Source organism: Triturus cristatus, chromosome 11 (assembly GCF_964204655.1).
Source record: "Triturus cristatus chromosome 11, aTriCri1.1, whole genome shotgun sequence".
Lineage (NCBI taxonomy): Eukaryota > Metazoa > Chordata > Amphibia > Caudata > Salamandridae > Triturus > Triturus cristatus.
In genome coordinates, this window is record NC_140594.1 from 1178985393 (window position 1) to 1179004341 (window position 18949).

An 18949-nucleotide genomic window follows, 5' to 3' on the forward strand; every position below is an offset into this window, starting at 1 on the left:
CTCTACCTTATCATGAGCTAAAGTACAGAATGTCCTACCTCAATAACACTTACATTCAGATGTTGCACCATACACACAATGCTACGAACATTACCAACTGCTGGGTATGTGGAATGATGCCAGCTCATCAGAAAAAGGGAGGAACACCTTTTATTCCTTTGCCGTTTTTACATAATGGCTCCTTCAGAGCCTGGTTTGCACTATTGTGGACTTCTCATATCGCTTATATTACTAACGTTGATGTAGGTAGACTTAACGCTCAGTTGAATAAAATCTGTTACCCTGATGAGAAAGGAAATCCACAAGCTAAAGGAACTGTATGGGAAATGGAGGAGTATCGTTGAGGAAATTCCTAACACACACTATGTTTTCCCCAACACTCGAACCATCAAGGGTAATGGACCTCCTGTTATCGCTGTTACTAGAGCTCGAGCGGATCTCTGCGTGAGCAGTATTGGCAATATTCCTGTGGGAAAAAGTGACTGTTCTTCAGTGTTGAATATTACTGGAATGAACAATAGCAGTTTTTTGTCTTCACACAACACCTATTTCATTTGCGGAAGTAAAGGTTATTACCATCTACCTATTGGGTGGTCAGGAAAATGCTACATATCCTTTTTGCTTCCACCTGTGTTCTTAACACCTGCATCCTATCATAAAGATAATAAACTGTTTAATGACATTTCCAAAAATAGATTTAAGAGGACAAATAATGATGAGGTGGATCAAACTGATACTGCACTACAGCAGCATACTGACTTTAATTTAGGACTATTCTTCTTTGTTGGAGCGGCCTTAACAGGTGAAAGATCAGACGCTTGACACAAGTTGTAGAGGCTGTAACCAATCAGACCGCAATGGCGCATGGTAACATCACAGAGGAACTTCAAATTGCGAGAATTGTAGCCCTCCAAAATAGGATGGTTCTTGATGTCATCCTCGCAGTCCATGGTGGTGCATGTCGCATCATCGGGAGTAGCTGCTGCATTTATATCCATGACCACGCCCCTTCTGTTTTTGATGCAATTTCCAAGATGCACAAAATAGCCACTGAAATCCACAAGATTTCAGGGACATGGACTTTGACTGGATGGCTATGGAACATGTTTACTGTATGGGGCTGGAAATTTTTATCAGCCCTATGTATAATTTTTGCAATTCTTTTCACTTGTTGCCTATGTATTCAATGCGGCCCAATGCTTTGTTCCCTTTATGTTTCTACTTGTACCTCTAGTATACCGACTAAACAAAATGTCAAAAATGTAAATGCCCGCCGTGCAATAGATCAAGAAATTAGTGAAATGATTAAGATTGATGTCCACGATATTTTTCGTACTCCTTCAAAAGCATAGGAAGATGTATGTCTTCAGCATATGCTTAAAGGGTCGTCTGTGGAAATCTGAAATAACTTCCGTTAGCATAAGCTGAAGTCATCTTGGTTGTGGCATCCATTTTGTTAGCTATGTAATTCTTCCGTCTTCACTGTTGCTTGCTTTTCTATTCTTCAATTCAATATCTTTATTTCGACCTTAGGATGTCATAAAAGAAAACACAATGAAATATAAAACAAATCATAATACGATACAATCTAACTATATAAACAGTAAAGGAAATGCATCTTTAGCTAAAATAATTATCCAGAACAGTGGAAACCTCTTCATTGCCTATATGATACATCATCAAGAAGTCTTAATTAACAGTGAAGAAAAGTCTTGTACAGTGGACAAAATCTCATCTTTCCACGTAAATTCTTCGAATATTCCACATAGCAGCTAAATATTTGCTAACTGCAAAAACAGTTAATGGGGATAGGTCAGATTTTAATAATCGATATGCAGACAAATGATACCTAAACCCCCAGTTTCTGCAAATGGGAATAATCCACTTTTTCCTGGGTTTCGAATAAAAAGAACTGAGAGGGAGAGAATAACAACTACAGATTTTTCAGCAGAGATGCATGTATCCAAATCGTCATCTCCTTGATTCTGTCAAGAATTTGTGGAAATCTGAAATAATTTCCGTTACCATAAGCTGAAGCCATCTTGGTTGTGGCATCCATTTTGTTAGCTATGTAATTCTTACGCCTTCACTGTTGCTTGGTTTTCTATTCTGCTTGTGTCATCAGCTTTAGTTAACTCCTTCTGCACTGAGCCAAAGCAATGTACGTGCTGAGAAAAGGCCTGTAGCTGCTAAAATGCACCTGGTTAAAGATGTAACTGTCAATCATTTGTGCTGTTGTAAACAGTTCTGTTCTCCCTCCCACTTTGCTGACTAAGTGATTACCTATCTGCCCATGTCCGGCTGTAACTATTCCTGTGTAGGCTTGTACCTTCTATTTGTAACTACATGTTTACTCTGCAACAAACTCTGAATATAAGCACCATGGTCAGTGTATTCAATGTACTACCTCAGACAGCACTTGAGAGTCCTGTATGGACGTAGTCCCACTCATGAGTGATTAATAAACTTGTTATTTGAATTCCAGCTTCAGTGCCAATCTCTATTTTGTTGGTCTACGGACCCGTGGACAGAGAAGGGTGACCCCTGCACCAGTGTGCTCATTAAAAGGCACATTTCCACAAATTGATTATGCCAACTCAATATACCTAGGCCTTCAGCGCAATCAGATACATCGTCTGCAGCTAATTCAAAATTAGGCAGCCAGAATTATATACCAACAAAGCAGACGATGTCACATCAAGCCGCTGCTAAAAGAGCTGCACTGGCTTCCAGTGGAGCAGCGCTCCAGGTTTAAACCCGGCTGTATCCTATTTAAAGCCTTACATGGGACTGGCCCTAAGTACCTCTCCTCAAAAATCCATAAGTACACCCCCCAACGTACTTTAAGATCCATGCACATGAACTTCTTGGAGGTACCAGATTTTAGACGCAAAAGAACAGGAGGTTCACGCTTCTCAATATTAGGACCCAAATTCTGGAATGCTCTTCCGCCCCCACTGAGACTTGAGTCAGACCTCCTTCACTTTAGGAAGATGTTGAAGACCTGGCTCTTCACCCAAGCTTACAGCTAGACCTGGACCTTCCTAACTAGTAACTCCATTTGGAAAGTAACATTTCCAGCGCCAAGAAATCTGCTGGTGAATGCGCGCTTACAAGTTCCAAATAACATAACATAACAGAGGGATGCAAACTGGGTGCAAACTAAAGCAACGATCGAAAAAGCCAATACAACCACACAACTTGAAACAAGATACACAGCTGAGCTTCCGGGGGGTAAAAATAGGGCTCTACTCACTCTTGATTTGGAATGGACCCAAAACCAGGGAGTGAGCATGTAATTTACTCCGAGGAAGTTAGAGGTATATTGTGCCCGCCTGTCGAATACTGTTCCAGTGGCGGCTGGTGAACTTTGAAAGTGGAGAGGTGGTTTGTTTATTCCAGCAGACTGTAAATTTGCAGCCAATGAAGGCAGATGATGAGAGGCCTCTATGGCAGCTTGACAGATGAGGCAAGGTGCACTTGTACTCACCGTTTTCAGCTAGGTGTTTCTCCGAGAGGTGTCTCTCAGGCCTGGCTGCGGCAGCTGAAGGAAGGAGGGAAATAGAAACCCAGCACAGGCCGAAGAAAGAAGTACTTAAAATCCTGCCTCACTATTCTCATAGGCTGACAGTATCATGGGTCAGCCGGGTAGATGAGAAGGTGTGATCCTAAAAGGATGTTCTGAGCTATGTCACAGATCCGGGCAAACTGAGTACTCGACCGAAGCCCTGGAAAAACTGTTGCTTTAGGCAGTGCCTGAATGCCCTCCCTTCTGCCTCACAGGCGCACACTGCTCATGCGGGATTATGATTTGTCCACCTCATATGCCTGTGTTTGTACATGGCTGTGCTGCACTGCTACCAGACTGACCAGCCTTTCAATCTCCTTCCTCTGAGACTGGTGGTGCTCCGCCCCTTACATCCTAATGCAGGAACCGCCCCTGTCCTGTTCTCCGTCACTTCCAGCCTCTGCATGCCTTCCGCCAAACCGGATTACTGAGAAGCATGGACAGAAACAATCTATTCCTAACCAATATGAAAACAATGCAGTACAAACGACAAACATTAATTAAGCAGTTCAATAACAGACACCTCTGTATAAGAAAAATGCCACAAAACTTTTTGCATTTTCTTATAGTAAACCTAACACTGGAAGTATCTAATGCGATTCAGAAGATGTAAGAGCTGAGAGACAAACTATGCAGGTCAGAATTCACAGAAGAAAGAGCCACAGCAAGTTAAATATGGAAAAAGACCTCAGGACATCCTATTTGCCATTTTTGCTCAATGTGCAATCTAGGAAGTCACGAAAACAACCACCTTTTTGAATCCAGTTAACAAAGAACACTAGATCAAGGAATGGTTAGAGTGCATAAATATGTTTTGTATAGCGTCCATGCAATGCAAGCTACAGCATAGGCAGTACCGTCCATCCCCTTAAACTGAGGACACAGGAACACACAAACTCAACCCAAGTAAACTCTCAGAACACTCTTAGAACAATATGATAAATAACATTAACAGAATCCTAGTGTTAAGCAATGTGCAATAAAATACTTAAAAAAGCAACAGAAAGTGGTAACATAACTTACTTCTAAGTAAAAAGGAAAGCAAATGGACTTTACGTTTGAAAACAACCCATAACAGATTGAATATGGCTGCAGAGAAGTATTATTAGTTACAATAAAGATCTGTAATATACCCACAGCAATCTAAGTAACCACAAGAAAACAATTGTATAGCCTGGGTTACTATAGCCTTATAGCCCGCCGTAGCGGGCTATACCGGCTGTTAAAGGCCCGCTGCAGCGTTAAAGGCCCGAGCCGAAGGCGAGGGACTTTAACAACAGCAGCGGGACTTTAAAAGCCGGTATAGCCCTGCTACGAAGGGCTATAAGGCTATTAGAACATTCTGCCACTAGAGGGCAGAATGTTCTAACAAAACGAAGCCTTCGGGGAGCGCGAGGGGATTCAAATCCCCTCCGGCTCCCTGAAGTCTTTGTTCACAGCCAGAGCTGTGAACAAAGACACATTGGAATGTTGGCGCTCCGGGCTTATACCAGCCATTATAAGCCCGGAGCACTCCATTGTTTTCAATGGAGCTCCCAACATTCCAATGTTCTAATATACCATATTATCCCACAAAACACGCCTATGACTAATCCCATTAACAGAAACTGCAATATAATCCTTTTAAAACCAACATTAAAGTATACACTCCGTAACCCCAGAAAGGTATTTACACCCACATGCCTTTAAGATGACATAGAAGCATCCGTCTAAGAGAAAACAGCTACACTCCAAATATGATATGAATGAAATGACTCTACTCCCCTATATACAAAAATAACTACTGACCTTTGACTCTCAATTGAAAAGCAAGTGCTCACATAACAACTATGGAAATCAGGATCAGCTTGATCTCTACTTAGAAAGAATAATGATACTCCCCCTTGCTCCTGCTAGCTAGCAAACAATTCTCAGATACCAACTCCCCAATCAAAGGACCTGTGGGGTAGTCTCATAAGGAAAAGAAATATCCTTGTTATACAGCAAATGAGGGTTTTACACTCAGGATTATATGAAAGAATTATTGTTAAAATTGTTTCTCTTGATGTACAAAATGGTCTTCATACTATCACCTTAATGGCGACCATAACCTAATCGACTAAAAATCAGGACACCACATAGGCTCTACGATGTTATGAATACAATGCGAGAAAACAAATGCCTACTGGGGTACCATATGCTGTGTCACGAGCAAGAATTATTGTTTACATTTTGATCTCAGTGCTAACATTGTTCTCATATTCTTTTTCATATGCCAATATTCGAGTGCAGCCACACTTATGGAACTGGTGGGAAGCATGTAAAGCTGTAGAACACATTTGCCCACTCAAGGAAACACAGTCTAACATGGCCATCGTATACCAGTGGTATGGGAGCTTAATTTGTGCTGGTGCTTTCTGGTGCTTTGCACCAGCACTTACTTTTCAGGGCCGGGTCTACACGCGTCTGCACGACTGCACGTTGTCACATATGATGACATGATGTTATAATAAATTACCAATACTGACTCAGTGACTCGGAGTGGGCGCACTGGCGCAGAGTATTGTTCTGGGTCCTCTGAGTCCAGTGTGCTTCAGTTGCGTGTGAATGTGAGCCGGAGCATGACATCTTGGCGGCAGCGCCGCACGGGCGCCGCCCTTAGCTCAGTGGACTGTTGCCGGTGGTGGGGTGGGCGGGACTCAGGAGCAGTACTGGATAGGAGTCAGACATTGATTGGGTAGGTTGGATTTGACTGTGTGACGCTGGGCGCAGATTTTTTTCCGCTTGCAAGTTGCCACGCCCCGGCACACCCGCACCCCACGAGTTAGAGGAGCCTGACCACGTTGAGGGCAGGCAGCACCACCAGGTGGCCTATCAGTTAATAAAAAAAGTACCCCGCAGCACTGGCCAACCACGACAAGTGTAACCGTAAGTAATAACTTAAGTAGCAGTCAGAGACAGCATGCCATGCCACATACTACAACATGCCCAGTGGTGGCGTGCCGGGCACCGGGGTAGCTCCGGCTCCATCCACAAGATTCGATGACGGCGACGCAATCCACTGTTCCTGGCCCTGACCCGGCCCACGGTACATATTTATTTAATTCATCATTATATCACAATAGGATAGGTTAATTAAGTTGTTAAAGAAGGGAAGGCCCTGCCCCTTGAAGTAGCATCCTTCCTCCCAAGACTCGAATTCGACAATGATGCATGCTCCTGCCTGGGCTCAGCTGGCTTGGTCTAGTAGCGGCCGCCGGCCGGCCATGTGTCCACATAGCCCGGGCCCACGACACGGTACGCATTAATGTATCACAATAGGGCCGCCGCCGGTCAGGGTTAAGTTGTTGGAAGGCCCTGTCCTTTGAAGTATCCTTACAAGATTTGCATTCGACTATGCATGCACTGTGCCTTGGCTGGCCGGCCTGGTAGCGGCCTCCGACGCCATAGTTCCGTACACATTATTATCACGTTATAAACTTAAAGGCCCTGCCCGGCCCTAGCCTTTGAACTTAGTATCCTCGACCTCTCTTAAACAGTTTACTGCTTAACAGTGGCTTAGTGGCTATATTGGTCGGAGCCGGCGCAGAGTATTGTTCTGGCCTGGGTGGGTCTCCCGAGTCCCTGTGTGCTTCGGTTGAGGCCGGCCGCCGGCGCCCGCCTGGGTTAAGTAAGTTGTTAAATGCCAGTATGGCATGGCACTAAGCAGGAAGTTGTAGGGGCTGTGCGGCAGGCAGCGCGGCGCGCGCAGATTTTTTCCGATTGCCGCTCCCGGGCCGGGCACTACCGCACCCCACGAGCTATCATCAGCCAGACGACATTGAGGATTGAGGGCAGGCAGGCAGCAGCACGCGCAGCACCATTACGTTACTCGGATGGGAAGAGTAATAACTCTTGAATTAGGAACAATTTGTAGGAGAAGTGTTCCATAACTTTTGTGAAGAACAATTTCTGCTAAATTAGGATGCATGCTGCAAAGAAATTAATTGATTAAACATTTTTCTACATAGATGACTGTCTGTCAGTGAAAAATTAGTTCAATTGATTTGCTGTGTCATTTCCTCCACGTAGTTTATTTGATTAGCATTTAGCACTTGCACGACATTTAAATGAGGTTTATATGTGTCACAATTTCATTTACCATGACGAAGAACGTTACAGAATATTTAACTCGGGTATAAAGACTTAGGTTTCAATGCTCAGATAGGAAGAGACCACAGGTCTGAATCACAAATATTTTTTTCCTTTTCCTGGAGTAAATGGGATTTGGTGAAACTGCGAAAAACTCCCGGAAAAACCATTGACCGCTTCGCACGTTGTCTAAACAGCACTAGGCGCTACAGTGCCTCATAATGAACCCGGACTTGCTGTGTTTGCACTCTGAGCTAGCTTTTACAGTTGTATCTTCGTAATTTGCGCCTCACTGATTTCATAAACCGTACTCTCTTTACCATTAGCACGTTTTTAGTTTTTAACCCTTTAATGAAAGGAACCACGCCCCCAGTGCAATGTAAAAAAAAAAAAGCAGCAGTTATTCTTCTACCCACTGGAAGCTGGTCGTTTTATGAATGCGTTAATGAGCTCAGAAATTGTGTGGCAGCTGCGGGTGTCGGTGTTTTCTTTTTTCTTCTTCTGCAGCCCTTGAATACTTTATCTGCATATTTTTAAGCTGTGAATAGTGTGCAATATTTATTGTTGTGATGCGCTCTGTGCGACCAGTTGTGCTCACTATCTGTCAGCATTCACAAAGTGACTCTTGCCCTGACCGGATCTGGTTTAACCAGGTGTTTAAGCTGAATTGTAAAATGCAAACTCTATAATTTCCTTTCTGAATCGATTTCACCATCTGACACATTTTTCTGCGAGGGTCTTGGCGCTGACGAGGCGGGGTCTCTTAGATGAAGGCGGTTCTCCTCACTCACACAAAGCTCAATTGTGCCCACTCTCAGCCACGGGCCTCTGTCCCTCCTGTGTGTTGTGGGCAGAGCCTGTCACTTCCTTTCCTCAATCGTGTCCCTCGTCCCACGCACCTCGCCCAGAGATTGCCCTGTTTTCTAGAATCCCCCAAAGTTAGCCGAGTGAGTGGGAGGGATGTGTGATTTAAAACAGATTTAAAAGTTATGATTCCCGTCCCCCAGCCACCTGGATGGTAATAGGCTAAATACCAAAGACCACAAAATGAGTGTAACAGTTCTTGAGCGTTACATTTTTTTAACGTCCTTTTTTAGGTCTCGCCTGACCCAGCGCATGCGCTGGTCTGGCGAGACTTATTGAGAGGGCTCCAAAAAGTGCTACCAGGCCAGCCTAGAGCTACAGTGCATGTGCGCGGGCGCGCGCGCCGCGTTTTACCGGGATTACTTTCACTTTCGGCCGCACGGCCGCTTTGATGTTTGATCGTGATCGCGATCGCGATCACTTTCACTTTCGCGGCCACACGGCCGCTTTGCATAGTCATTAGGTCTCGCTTTTGGGACCTTATAAGTATTTAGTTACGCAACTGTTGCATGGCTAAACACTTATAAGGTCCCAAAGGCGAGACCTATTGGCTATGCCAATGCTTGTCTGTGTTGGGAGCCTGTTCAAGATGTCATCATTATGAGCTTTGCTGAAATTCATCTGACTTTTCGCAGTGCCAGTTGAGGATGTGGGTGGGGCTAATAGATTTAGTGGGTGGGGGCAGCGGAGGAAGTGGGTGGGGCCAGAGAAAAGTAGGTGTGGCCTTCCACAAAAATTTGAGCACCTGCACTTCATATTTTACAAATTAAGCACTGCACCATCCAAAGGGTTTGGGCTGCAGCTGTTCAAGTCCACTCATCCTGTAAGCAGAAAAAAACATGCAGATGTGTACCCTTTACACCAAACAATTTGTTCTGGGTGTCAGGCGTTAGGAATTCCATTCCAAAGACAACATATTAAGTTTCATTTGTACTTTGCATAATTGCATTTCTAGTTCTGCACTTCAAATAAACGAAGAAAACAAACATCAGAATACAAGGAAAACAGCAGAGTGGGAGGGGTCGCTAGAGCCAAGCACAACAAGATGGATACCGGAGTAGTGAGCTTCGATGGCTCAGAACAAAATCCGTAAAAACCCTGCCAGTATATCACTCATCCAGTATTATTCTAGAGTGCCAGCAGTGGGGAGGACTTGTGGCAGGGATTCCCGTTGTGTAACGCCTGGCCCGCAAGGTGCAGCTACCTGAAATGTTTCCTTAATAAGGAGCGCAGAGGCCTAGACCTAGGCCCACATCTGGCCAACGATCTATGAAGTATCATCCCAACCGAATGAAGTGAGAGGTGCCACTGTGACAAGGCAGAGGTAACTCAGTAAGAGGGGCATGCTGGTCGACATTGTGGGCAGAGGTGAAAGGAGCAGAGTTGCAGCCTGTCGGAGCCCCGGACCACTGTTGGGCAGGAAACTGAATAGTTAGGGCAGGCCGGGTAGGTCCTAGGTTGCCTTTTAGCAGACTGACAGGCTCTACACCTGGGCAGTGGCAAGCGACATGGACCAGATGCACTTCATTCTTGATCTAGCTATTAGTTATATAAATGGAGGACACCTCATTAAATAAGAACTGCTGGTACACAGGTGCGTGCACGTGGGCCATTCCCCACTACCCGCACTGTGCTAAGATTCCACTCCTTTTGAGAACTGAGGTCCATTGCTGTGGCAAAGTTATAATTGCATAGAGTTTGAAAGGGAATATCTACCTGCAACTCTGGGAATCAATCACTAAGGTGTTGTTACAGGACAATTACTGAGACCTATAACTGCAAAACTGGTCAATTACAGCAACAAGGACGTTGTTCTTGGACTCAGCAGGATGAAACCAGACATGCAATATTAAGGGGGGGGTCTTCTATTTCAGTTTATTCAAACTTTATATCTGACGTATAGGAAGCAAGGAGATCCATCTTTTATGTAAAAAGGTTTTTAGAAAGGCAATTACATTTGCAATGTTGTTCTTAGAGTAACTGCAAATTGAACACAATCGCAAGGCCCACTTTTTATATGAAGATGCAGCTCTGGAATTCATCGAAATGCACATCGGGGGCAGAGGTGGTATGATAGTCCCATATCAGAACCTTGGATTCCTCCATGAAACACTGCTACATTGAGCAATGTTTCAGTACAAAACACAGAATAGATATATGTGTAGTGAGTAATGCTTTGCACAATTCCTATTATAGATAATTAGAACGGACCAGATGTTTTTATACCTACAGCTGTTATGATCAGTTTGATATAATAGATTCTGCATAATTAAAACCACTTTCTTGATAATGTGGCCCTCCCCTGGTTGCCGGTGCAGCTCATTTTGAATGGAATAATAAGCCTACACCCTCGCCTAACAAATGAAACAAATTGGTCTGTACATTTGTGCTCTGTACAGCTGCTACTTCATAATAATTATAAGTACATGAGTGACGGCTACACTTGGCTAATAATAAGCTAGGTAGTTTCTTACCTCAGGATTAGTTGTACGCTACTGCCTCCCCTCTCCTTGGATGGAGAGCACAATTTTTCTGTTACATTTAAGAATGAGAATGGGTGATTTTGTTTACCATGTTTGTGATGTGTTTCTTGCTTACATTTGGGGGCGGCTTGGGATAGCAGAGGTGGTTTGGGAGGTGTTCTTGGTTTTATATATGTTCAACACTGTTTGCATTGGCAAGACAAGTGAGTTTTCTCAACTGATTAAAACATATTGAACTATCTGAATCATGATGTTGTTAAAGGGAAGATTTTACATTGTGCCTGGATCGATTCATATGATACCCTTTGCGTTTGTTAACAATTACAGACCTAGTGTAGAATCACCAGGCCTCTTTGACACAGCTATGAATACATGCAGATCACTCGCAGGGGAGGTAATTTTAATATTGCTTTGCACTCATATCTAGATAGAACTTTGCAATCTGTCAGCAGACACCAAGAGTGACCCACGCACTGAAACAGATAATGCAGATGTGTGATCTCCTTGATGCCTGGAAAGGCTTTCAACGTGCAAAGGCACAATACACACGCTACTCTTCAGTACATGATTCCAGTTCTTGAATTGATCCGTGGCTGATATTGTGTGCTGAGATGCCCAAGGTACAAAATGTCACAATAATGGTGAGAACTCTCTCTGCTTGTACTCCTATAGTGTTGTCACTGATTAAGAGGACCCCCCAACCCCCAATTGTTCAAGAGATGGAGGCTGGAAGGAACAGAACTGTTAAACCCAATACTTAAATTTGAAATGAGGTCTTATGTAGTTCAGTAGATTGATATAAACGTTGAACTGATTTGAGCAGTTGATGTCCAGTGGTAGGCTTTAGGGCTTACATTTGAGGGACGAGTATGGCAAAGCAAGCAGGAATTTTAGTGGCTTTATGGGCATGGTTAAATAAGTTAGAAAAAAAGACCTAATGCAACTACAAAATGGTTATGACCATGGAAAGGATCCGACCCTTGTATTGGGGCAGGTGATGGGTCAGGCAAAGACATGGGTCCTTAGAGGCCAAGTAAGGAATAATCAGGTTGTGAGTAGCAGTGATGGAGCAAGGTTTCGTAGAAAAGAGACTTGCTTGGATGCAAACCCCTCGTTTAACTTACTAACAAAGTTATTAATAAAGTTTTGTGAATAACTAATACGCACCACATGAACACGCGGGTTAGTGAAGCTTGCGTATGTGTCTACTAATGCGGATAACAATGAAGACTGATAAATACCGCTTTAAACGGGGAACTGTTGTGCGCATGAGTCAACGGCATCTACTTAGCATGACGAACTAATGCTTGGAAGGAAATTCTGGCGCATGAGTAGAAGACACTAAAATGGAGTCTTGAAGACTCGCGTGCATGGCATGTGCTTACTTGAAATGAAAACAAACTATTTTACTAATGCTAATGCGGGGAAAGTATTATTAAGTAAAGGGGAATAGAGTAAAAGTGGGTAGTATACAGTGCAACCACTTTATTTGTGAAATTAATATTTGTCTTTCTGACTTTATCACTAGTGTGTATTTGGGCCTCTCTCGCATAACTGAATTAAGCTGAGTCACGTGAAGTCTGTGCATGTCTACTGAAAGTTAACCCGGAACGGTGACTGAGAGATTGAATGGGAGCCAAGAGACAAGTGCCACAGCATGAAAACGGATGGTACAGAAGTTCAACAATGAAGACTCGTATTCATAATGTTATTATATTGTTTCAAAGTGAACTAAGAAAACGTATGGAATTCAAATTTATGAAAACAGATTAAGGGGATGAGTTTGCGAACAATAGTTGAACTAATTTGCGTGACATGTAAGCATGGTGTGATGGAGATTCCCCTTGCCTGACCAATCATATTTCGTATTTTTACAATATTGAAACTTTAGTGGGTGGAACATGGAGAAACGAAAAGGTATAATTAAGATAGCTTTAAGTTAGTTAGTTAGTCATCGATGCTGGATGCTGTTTTTGCATCGGCAGATGCTGTTGCTGAGAGAGATGCTGATGAAGAACTGAATGTAGAACCTGAAGCAGAAATTTCTATCCTAATCTAATTGGGTTAGATCAGAATATTGAGGAAAAATCTTGAGGAGGAAGAGAGTGTCAGAGAGGGATGCGGCGAAATAGTCGGTATACTAGAGAGGTCAACTATCCTGTCCTGAAGTCTTTGTCTCCAGACCTATCCCGGGGGACACTTACCAGCCCTTTGGCCAGGGGGTTGGTCTTTCACACCATTCTTGGTAAATATAATTTCTCGTTATTTGCAAATGTTCTTTTCTCTCTGTCCTCGCCCTTTCTGAGCATTGATTATTGTACGAGTCCAAGGTAAATGTTTTTGGATTTAATGAATTGAATTTTCTCTCCTATGAATGCTGGTGACTGCACTGTATTTTGGAATGATTCACATACATTTGATTTAGATAAAGATTTAAACTTTCCTGAGTCTGTGGTTATTTACTTTAAATAAAAGACTAGTTAGAGTTATGTTAATTATCACCATCAACTAGTTCAACTATTGACCAGAGGAAAGAACTTTTTGATCAGTGAAAGGTTAGTTAGGAGTATTAAATAACTAAACCTGAATCTTGTGAAAAATATATAAAACTTTGACATGAGCGGTTTACTCAAAGTGAGTTTATGGGCCCAGGTGAGTATATGGTAGTCGAGTATCTGTTGTTGGTATACCGCTGAATCAGTAGCACCAGCAATAGAGATATTTCATTATCTCATTTTGGAAATATCAGACTGTTTTGAATGTAGCTTCTCACCAATAAGCCACACCCAATCCCTGCACTCCCACCTGGGAGGCAAATAACAAAATGCAAAGACTCTATCACTTTTAGAATAAGGCTTGGGGTTTATTACATAATACTCTCTAAACAAAAACTGTCTCAGATACCAAATGCATAAGATTCAAATATATGTAGCAAACTCATAATCTAAAGGCATGAATCAATAACTGAGCAAACTATAATACTGATTAATAAACAAGCAATAACTGATATAAGATAAGGTACACTGGACGTCCTGCAAGAGATCAGAAAGATATACATATATAGAGAGCAGAGGAGTACTCTGGATGTGCACCTCCCACACCACAAAGAAAACACCTCCAATGATCAAAGAACCACACAACTCAATACATCACCTGGTGCATACACTGCCCACTTCTGACTGGGGGAATTACAGCCGGGGATCAGAGCTCAGCAAGCCAGGGTTCAATCCGAGATAGACACGTCTGCCCTCGCTCGGAATCCAAACTCCCAGTTTCTCAGCCTGCAACCCTCAGCTATAAACCCACTAGAAGATTTGTGAAAGACCTCCTCCCACCGCCAGAGGAATTTTACCAGAACTGGCCAAGTTCCAAGCAAGCATCTCCATGGCAGTAAGGAGCTCTCAAGTCTCTTCTTCCATTCGCACTTCTTCCAGCCTCTGTCTTGACGAAGCTCTCACAAGGCCTTCCACAGTAAACTAAACAAAAACAATCGCTCAGGAAAACACCAAGACCTTGAATGTGAATAACCCAAACAACTTGCAAGCACTGCTGTGCATGCAACAGCAAGGCAGAGTCAGACATGAGGCCCTGTCAAAGGCAATAGTCAGTACCTATAATTCTCATCCACACAACTTACAAGCACCACTGTGCACACAGAAAAGTTTGAAGCAAGGTAAAGTCAGAAGGCAGAATGACATTAGACTACGTCAAAGCCAATAGGTCAAAGTCATAATTCACCTAACCCAAATAACATTATACACTTAATCCCTCAGTATACAACATTGAGCACATGTGTGCACCACCACCCACAAGACTGCACCTCAACATCCCATACCTTCTATTCTTGGAAAGACTATTCCACTAAAGACAGAAGAAAACCAGGCATATGCAAACCCATCCCACATTAAGGCTAAGGTAACATAACACACTTAAGTCAGTACAAAATGGTGGTGGTTGAGGGTCATCATAGGGTGTCAGACCACAAAAGTGGCTCATTCACCACATTGCACCCCATGACCCTCGATCATCACCATTCACATATATCAAAAACAAAATCCTCAACTAAAGGCACAACTATGAATGAAGCACTGCATCTCTTAACTGCAAAAATGAAATCATTGCAAAGCAAATAGCAACTGTATATCATAACTGAAAAACAAAACTATCATTGAAGCACTGCATATCTCAATGGAAGCAAAATCATTTAAAACCACATTTCTAAATTGAAAGGCACAATTACTAAAAAGCACATGTTGAAACAGCAACTCAGCTGTTGAAGTGGCTACACAAAAATACATAATTCAAAACAAATCATGACTAAAAAGCAACTATGATCGAAATGCTCCATTGCAAAACTGAAAAACTCATCAAAAGTATATGATAATCACTTTAGAGCAAATAAAGTCTGCATTCTCTAAATACATGCAGAAGCAATAACTCAGGTGCATCTAGAAATAGCTCATAGATATCTGGATACATGTTTAAATGAATACACAAAATAAATGAATCAAGCTTTTGAATGCTCCTAATGCCTCTAATGGTTACACTGGAAACTCTACTGCCAAACTCATATATTGTAGCAACAGCTACAGGTTATTACTGTCCAGTCTCTAACTCAGAAAATATCTACTCTGATTGCAGCAAAGCGTCTCTATCGGTTTTTTCTCTCTAAAATCAAAAACAGTCCTTCTGTGTGACAAAACACACAGCCGTCTCCCATCGCATCTGAACTCCACGTTGATAAAACAGTTCTGGCAAAGCACATCCTGTAGTTCCCTCTTTTGTTTTGTCTTCACTGTCACACAAGCATGTACCCTGTGTGAAAGACACACAGCCTTCATGCATGTAAAGTTGGCTTCACGTGAAGGAAACAGTTCCACACGCTGCTGATCCCTCTTTGCTTGGAAAAAAGCAGTCCATCAGGCTCTCCGGTATATATCTACATCTTTATCTCCTTGGCAAGGGAGGACCCCATCCATTCTGGTCAGCTACAGGCATCAGCCACCACCGTCCGGTCTGGCGATCACTCCAGGCTTGGGGGGGGGGGGGCCCCACTCACACGGGAGAAGGGAGTCCCACTCACACGCGGAGAACTGGGCGAATCTGAAAAAAAAAAAAAGCATCACTCTTCTTGCAAAAAACATTTTTTCAAAAGCTTGCATTTCTACATAGCCCTTCTCTAGCTCTGAGGAATTGTCTAAGAATACTACCAACGCTTTAGCCTCTGAATTCTTGGTACAATCTCTCCTTTTCTATACACAGCAAGAAAGGCTGGGGCAGTCTCCTTCTCTCACTTCTCTCACTGCACCCCTCACAGGTGCTGCCCCCCTTCACAAATCTCTGCGGACACCAAATGGCCCCTCGCCAAACATAACAAGCAGGGACGTCTCTGCTGTCTCTAGCTTGCACCTTATCTCCTTCAAGGTCGAAGTGATCTGCACTCTTGACAACTTTGGTCTGCTCTGCAACTCTCCTCATGGGAAAAAAAACTAAACTGCTCTTGACATATCAAAAATAAAAAAGCATTGGCAATAGCAAAAGTCACATATCAAGTCCCATGCTACTTCTGTAACAATATCTGGGACAGCATCAGTCAAAGAAGGTATGTATTTGCACACATGCTACACAATTAGGGTCACCACCTCAATCTGTCAAGCCCTGAATGATCACACTGATCCCTTCACGCCCATCTGGCATTCTGTACTGTTTCAAATTAATTTCCTTTATAACATAGGGCACCTTCACTGGGAAATCTTGTGTTTCAAACTCCACTTCAGGACTTTCTATCAAATGCTGTGCAAACTGTTTTTCTGTCTGTACATGCCACTTAATAACCATTGCAATCTCCCATAGGCAAACCGCATTTTCTCTAACTCTGTTCTGTCCAGTATCTGTTGGTGCGCAAAACCACAACATTTGTCCAGCATCTGAATTTAAAAATAACCTTTCATTTCCCTGCACTTTCCTGTAACCATTGTACACAATCTGCTGTTCACATCCAAAATCATATTGTTGCATTTCTCTTTCGAAGCAAAATGTATCATTCACTGTAATGTCTAATTTATGTCCGCAACCGGTGATCGTTAAGCCTAAAACATTAGTCTGTTTACTTTCATGCACATTCCTTTCTGGCTGAGAAAGCTCCTCAGAAGAATTAATTAAAACCGTCTGTGTAGCTCGTAGACTGACTGCATTCTCTGTAACATTTATCACATCTGAATCATTCTGGCTGGTCAAAGTAAACAGCTTCACAGCCTGGTACACGTTTAATTCTGTCTTCAAAGATATATTTTCAAACTGGGCATCAACTAGCTCTGTTTTCAACTCACTACGTTCTTTTTGCAAATGCCCACGTGTTTGATGCATATTAAATGTAAATGTAAATGTGTTTGTACTTGTATAGCGCACTGCCACCCCCAACAGGGGCATCCTGGCGCTTTTACTCATACCGCTGTGGAACCCTTCCTGGCTTTCCATGTGAGGTGTCCACTCCTGGGCACCCCCATGGTGAGGCCAGGCATCCCAGCGCTGTTGGGGCCGTTGTGGAGATTAAGCAAGCTATTGCCCAGAGTTGCAGCGTGGGACCCATGATTAGAATAGGCACTGAGGCGAGAATATCCGGTCCGCGGAATTTATAGCCCGAGACCCTGCCGTGACGGGAATCGAACCCTGGTCCCGGACCAGTGCTCTGCATCGAGGTCTGCCACTCTAACCATTGAGCCACACTTCTCCACCAACCAACACATTTAAAATAATACCGCTGTCTCTGTCTAAAATGGCATTAATCTCCTGCTGATTAACATCCTTCATTGCAACTCCTGAGTCTTTAAACTCGAGGGAGTCCCACGAATCAGCAGTGTGCTCTGACATCTTACATTCACTTTGCAACTGAAAACATTTGATATGCATTTCTTAACAAACACTTGAAAGGGATCCAGCCCTTTCTGGCTAACGTAGCAAGCTATTTATAAGCACTTTTTACAAAACACACTTAAACACACACACACCAATTCTAACTCAGCACAATGAGCTCACTTCACGAGCCAGCACATCATACGGGCTACCCCCATGCAAATAAATCAATTGATATCTAAGAGTCTGTTTTCAATTTAAAAAACATTTCTTCCCCTTTTAAATCAATGTTCAGATCCTGCCGACTACGCCAAAATGTTTTGAATGTAGCTTCTCACCAATAAGCCACACCCAATCCCTGCACTCCCACCTGGGAGGCAAATAACAAAATGCAAAGACTCTATCACTTTTAGAATAAGGCTTGGGGTTTATTACATAATACTCTCTAAACAAAAACTGTCTCAGATACCAAATGCATAAGATTCAAATATATGTAGCAAACTCATAATCTAAAGGCATGAATCAATAACTGAGCAAGCTATAATACTGATTAATAAACAAGCAATAACTGATATAAGATAAGGTACACTGGACGTCCTGCAAGAGATCAGAAAGATATACATATATAGAGAGCAGAGGAGTACTCTGGATGTGCACCTCCCACACCACAAAGAAAACACCTCCAATGATCAAAGAACCACACAACTCAATACATCACCTGGTGCATACACTGCCCACTTCTGACTGGGGGAATTACAGCCGGGGATCAGAGCTCAGCAAGCCAGGGTTCAATCCGAGATAGACACGTCTGCCCTCGCTCGGAATCCAAACTCCCAGTTTCTCAGCCTGTAACCCTCAGCTATAAACACACTAGAAGATTCATGAAAGACCTCCTCCCACCGCCAGAGGAATTTTACCAGAACTGGCCAAGTTCCAAGCAAGCATCTCCATGGCAGTAAGGAGCTCTCAAGTCTCTTCTTCCATTCGCACTTCTTCCAGCCTCTGTCTTGACGAAGCTCTCACAAGGCCTTCCACAGTACACTAAACAAAAACAATCGCTCAGGAAAACACC

At 43.1% G+C, this 18949-nt stretch overlaps 1 long non-coding RNA gene across 1 annotated transcript; it reads right to left on the reverse strand.

The window, feature by feature from the left end:
* Positions 1–779: 779 nt before the first annotated feature.
* LOC146788673 (uncharacterized) lies at positions 780–18708 on the reverse strand. Its single transcript, XR_014970591.1, has 3 exons — positions 18596–18708; positions 14179–16128; positions 780–1528 (listed from the first exon to the last, which is right to left on the reverse strand). It is a non-coding gene; the product is annotated as an uncharacterized LOC146788673 (long non-coding RNA).
* Between the last annotated feature and the right edge of the window lie 241 nt (positions 18709–18949).